Below are 5,770 nucleotides of genomic sequence, written 5' to 3'. Positions count from 1 at the left end.
TGGATTTGTTTCTCTAATGTACCCAGACTAGCACAATGGTTTAAAATCAGGAAAAGTGCTTGTAGGGTTGTATCTTCTCACCATATTTATTCAACCTATCTGCTGAAGGCCTGTGAACAGTCTGAGATATACAGATGACACAAGATTGCTAGCTGATTCTTGAAGCAGTTATTGATGAAAATCAGGGACTACAATCTTCAATATGATAACACCTTAGCATAAAGAATCGAAGTATTCTCATAACTGGACTCATAAATCAAAGTTTTCAAGGATTTCGTTTTTTGAATCCACAATCCCATCAAGAAAACAAAATATTACATTGGGCAAATTTTCTGTAAAAGACTTTTAAAATGTGTTATAAGGCAATGATGTCCACTAAAATGACCTCATGTCCCAGGGGGATGATTTATAATTTTCTTTATCATAAAATGATAATGATGTCTCTATTGTGAACCAGAGATATATGAATAGATTGTGGGCTCACACTTAAATGTAGCTCAAATATAAGAACAATAAGTTCTTATCCTATAGCCCTGCTCAATAGTTGTCCCCATGAAGTGTTCACTGAAGGTATGGGTTCCACATCAAAATATGGGAAGAAATCAGGTGTTACCAGCTCTCAGGAAGAATAGCATCTGGGGTCTTACAGGCTTATCTCCAAATAAGCAGCCGTTTAAGTGAAGTGTCAACTGAGTCTGCACAGAAGCCTGCTAGGCTGCGTGATCCAAGCATTGCAAATACAAAAATCCAAATCTGAAAGAGGGAATGGTATCAGGGCTTAAATTCTGAACACATGGTTGCAGAAAGTTATGGATGACAGTGGAAGCACAAAATCCATCTGCAGAGTTCCTACAATGATTAAAACTCCACTAAATCTTCTCTGAACACAGTCCAGGGGTGTGAATAACCTGCTATCAGATAGAGAGCATTATAAAATGGATTACGACAGATGTAGTTAGATTAAAATGTAATACCTTATCATTTGCTCTTCTTTTCAGCCATGTTAAGGTAGTTTTGGTTTTTAATATTTTTGGCTTTCTTTTCTATTGAGATTTTGTATTTTTGTCTAGTTATCATTATTAAGGTTTTTTTGTTTGTTTCTTGTTTGTGTTTTGTATGGTATTTCTCTCCAATGCCACCATTTAAATGCACCAGTTCTGAAGTCTTCCGTATTTGTTGTGCAACTTTCATTTGAAGCAATTGAAAACACCATGTCTTGGGTCAGGAGCAACTCAGTGCTCCAAGTGACATCTTTAACACTTTGAGAAGGTCTTGTACAGTAGCTTCCCCCAACACAATACATCATTTGACTTACTGAATACATCATGGATGACCAGGAAAAAGAAAACGAACTCTGTCTTGGAAGAAGTACAACACGAATGCTCCTTAGAATTGAGGATGGTAAGACTTTGTCTCGTGTATCTTGGACATAAAAGGAAGGCCCAAGCCCTGGGAAAGCGCAGCATGTTTGGGGAAGTAGATCAGCGAAAAAGAGGAAGACTTTCAAGAATCTGGATGGACACGGTGGCTTCAGCAATGGGCTCTGGGAGGATGGCCCAGGATTGGGAAGCACTTCATGACTTCACGGCACCTAACAATAATAGCAACAATGCCTACTGACCTTGAGCATCTCTTCCTGTGTTTGCTGGCTGCTACCATGGCTTCTTGGGTGGAGTCTATACGATGCCATTTTTTATTTGTTCATTTTTTAATTGAATGGCCCTTTTGTTGTTGAGTTGTTGAAATCTCTAAAACGTTGTAGTGATTACACAGACCCCTAGCAGATAAGTCATTTCCAGTGACCTCTCCCAAATCTGTAAATTTTCTTTGATAGATATTTTGATAGTCTTTTGATGAGTATACATATTTAATTTTTATGACATCTCCATTATGTAATTTGTTTTCCACACCAAATCATTTTGGGGTGATATTTTATAAAAAGAACATACAGCAGAAAATATTATAAGGGTACTTCAAAAGTTCATGGAAAAAAATCCATGACCTATTAATTCCATTTTTCTATGACCTTTTGAAGCCCTCTCCTATGTGACAATGAAAACAGATGCATCTTTAAACAACAAAGGAATACCAAGGATCGTAGCAGCTATCAGAAACCAGGAAAGGGGCCCGAAGAAGACCCTGATTTGGACTTTATCCTCCAGAACTGTGAGAAAATAACTTTCTTTTCTGTAAAGCCACCCACTTATGGCATTTCTTGGTATAGTAGCACTGGTGAATACGGTCCGCATATATTATTGATATTATTATACCGATGAAACTGTTTGAAAAGGATGATACAAGCAGTGTGATTGCAATACTAAAGATGACTTAAAGATGAAGCATAACTCCTGTTCGTTCCCTGCCTCTCGCATAATACAGAATTTCATAGGGGCTAGTGCTTCTTCTTACATCATACAAACATCATCTTACACAATTTTAATCATAGGCATACCTGTAGTCTTGAATTGTGCTTCCTCGTGTTAGCGCCTAATTGCAAACATCCCAAATAGAGGGCGAGTCCTACAAGAAGTACCAGGCTGAAAGGTGTTAAAGAAACGAAACACCTGAAAGAATTGAGAGCTACATGACATTTTATGTACAAGCCCGCATATTTCAAATCATTATGGGATGAGAGAGTTTCTTTTTCTTTAAATTTAGCTTTTTATTGGCAACCCAAAATAAGTGATCATGCATTAAAGACACTAAAAAATGTGGTGCTGATTTTCAAAAAGAAGATGTGAGAAGTCACGAGAGGCAAATGGGTCTCCTGGCTAAAGATGAAATTCTCCTCATTCTTTGCTCTTATTAGAGATTTTATGATCATTCTAGTATTTGGTGACAGTACATGAATCTGTAGAAGTATTTAGCATCTGAACCTAAAATGAGAAGTGTGTCCTTGTCTCTAAATGGTAAAAAGAGAACTCTGCCTACACAGATTCACATCTCAGACACTTAGCCATTCACTGCAACAGGCAGACGCAGATGAGAGATGAACAGGTAATAGAGGCTGAGACAAATAATGAACCCTTCTCTTTTTCTGCTCACAGTGTACAGTGCTCATTTCTACCAGGATAGATGAAGAGCAAAGAATCTAATGGTTGTAGATTTCCTAGGGCTGCCAAATCACACACATGAAGAGGTGAGTTTAAAACAAAAGGACTGTATCGTCCCATTCTGGGGGTGAAGAGCCAATATCAGAGTGCCTGCCATGTTGATTCTTTCTATGTCTATGTCTCACGCTTAGCTCCTGGCTGTGCCAGGTAGTTGTTGGCTTGCAGGTGCAACATCGCATAACAACATCCTTCCTCTATTTTTGATGTCTTGATGTGTCTTCTTCGCTCTTCTGAAGTCACAAGTCATAGAGGATATGGAGCCAATCTATCCCAAGCTCCTTGCTATCGTCTTTAAAGATCCTTCAAACAGGATTGTGTTCACAAACACTAAAGACCACCCTGTATCTTTCTAAGGAAAATAATTCAATCTATAAACTGATGTTAATGTGAAGAGTCTAGAACACCCATCTATTTATTCCATGAGATTGTGAGATTCTAACGCACGTGTGATGCTTTATCCTCTCCAGTCCTTCAAGCTCCTAATGGAGTAAGTTAGGTACGGCACCGTGTCTGACTCATAGCGACCCAGGTACAATGGAAGGAAGCATTGCCTCATCTTGCACTGCCCTCATGACCCATTGTTACGTTGGAGGTCATGTTGGCAGCACTGTGTCACCCGTCTCATTGAGGACCTTCTTTCCTGGCCCTTTACTTGACCAAGTACGATGTCTTCCTGCAAGGATGGCCTCCTCCTAATAAGATATCCAGGAATTGACAGCATTCCCATCGAGATGTTTCAGAAAACTGAAGAAGCACTGGAAGCACTCACTCATCTCGGCCAGGAAATTTGGAAGACAGCTACTTGACCAATTGACGAGAAGAGATCCATATTTGTGCCCATTTCAAAGAAAGGTTACCCAACAGACTGCTTAAATTAGGCAACGGTACCATTGATAGCACACACAAGTAAGATGCTGCCTAATATCGTCCAACAATGGTCGCAGCCGTAGATTGCTCAGGAACTGCCAGAAGTTCAGGACGGCTTCAGAAGAGGATGTGGAACAAGGGATAACATTGCTGAGGTCAGATGGATCTTAGCTCAAAGCACAGAGTAGCAGAAAGATGTTTACTTGTGTTGCATGGACTATGCAAAGGCATTCAACTGTGTGGTCCATAATAAACTGTGGATAACCTTGAGAAGAACGGGAATTCCAGAACACTTCATTGTGTTCCTTTAGAATGTATAACACCCTCATGGCCTGCAAAAGGAGGAAAACAGTGAAGCCCCTAAGGAAGTGGGCAAAAGAACTGAAAAGAACTTTCACTAGGGCGGAGACCCGTATGGCCAACAAGCATATGAGGAAGTGTTCCTGGTCATTAGCCATAAGAGAAATGCAAATTAAAACAACCATGAGATACCACCTAACACCCCTGAGGCTAGCCCAAATCAGCAAATCCGAGAGCAACAAGTGTTGGAGGGGTTGTGGTGAAGTAGGTACCCTCCTCCACTGCTGGCAGTCGTGTGGATTTGTACAGCCACTGTGGAAAGCAATCTGGAGATACTTAAAGAAAATGGAAATTGATCTACCTTATGACCCAAGTCATCCCTTTACTGGGCATATACCCAGAGGAGGTAACAAATCAAACACGACCAGTCATCTGCACTCCAATGTTTATTGCAGCGCAATTCACAGTCTCAAAGACTTGGAAACGGCTTAAGTTTCCATCAATAGACGAGTGGATTAGTAAACTCTGGCACATACACACAATGGAGTACTATGCAGCACTGAAAAGCATAGATGATCACATGAAACACGTCGTTTCATGGGAAGTGTTGGAAGGAATCATGTTAAGCGAGGTAAGCCAATCTCAAAAGGACAGGTAAAACATGAGTCCCCTGAGGTAAGTACATTCAGCATGGTAGGAATAGAAGAATAGGCACTTATCTCGCAATAAACGGGTGGAAGCATAGGTAGTCAAGGGAGGGCAGACCACACCCAGGGAGGTACATGTGAGTCCAATATAAACAAGGGGAGAGGGGGAAGGAGGAGGGAGAATCAGGGTGGGGAGAAACTGAGATGATGATATGGGAGGAACAGGGCACTAATCCACCCAGGGGGAGAGTATTGGTTGTGTCCCCACAGAACTGGAATGTGCATACAGACCCCACCATGATGCGCCAAACCAGGAGGACAATGTAACATGGGGAGGAATCCAGAAAAAGACTGGACTATATGCCCGGCCCCAACCAGAATCAGCCTGACCCCTACCATGGAAGGGAGTGCCACAGAGAATGACAATAGACCCTCTGGTGAGGGAAAGGAACTGACCTACCACACCCAGAAGGAAGCGGAAGCAAATGAAGGGGGAGGAAGGGAGTGGAGCACACCAGGGCCCACCAAGCCCTGAGGACAATAGCCCCACTCAGAGCAGCTAATGCACAGAGAGGACCATATGGCCGGCCCCACTGTGAGATGTGACATCCCACACTGACCCATAGCCCTACATGGAACAACACTGGAGATACAGTGTGGGATGTGTGACCGAGCTGACCCCACCACACTGAGGCAAAACACTAAGGGTGTGCAACAGAACAGCAAGGGGAGCAGAACAAGGAAGTCCCGAGGGAGTATCAAAAATAGACTTTGGGGTCAGGGTGGGCACCCCATCAGACTCCACTGGAAAAACACTCCTAAAGGTCAACAAACAGACCTTGA

This window comes from Echinops telfairi, unplaced genomic scaffold (genome assembly GCF_000313985.2).
Source record: "Echinops telfairi isolate 266 unplaced genomic scaffold, ASM31398v2 ScPeMD7_5868;HRSCAF=6743_0, whole genome shotgun sequence".
Lineage (NCBI taxonomy): Eukaryota > Metazoa > Chordata > Mammalia > Afrosoricida > Tenrecidae > Echinops > Echinops telfairi.
The sequence above is the reverse complement of the archived record's forward strand: the minus strand, read 5'-3'. Positions refer to the sequence as shown.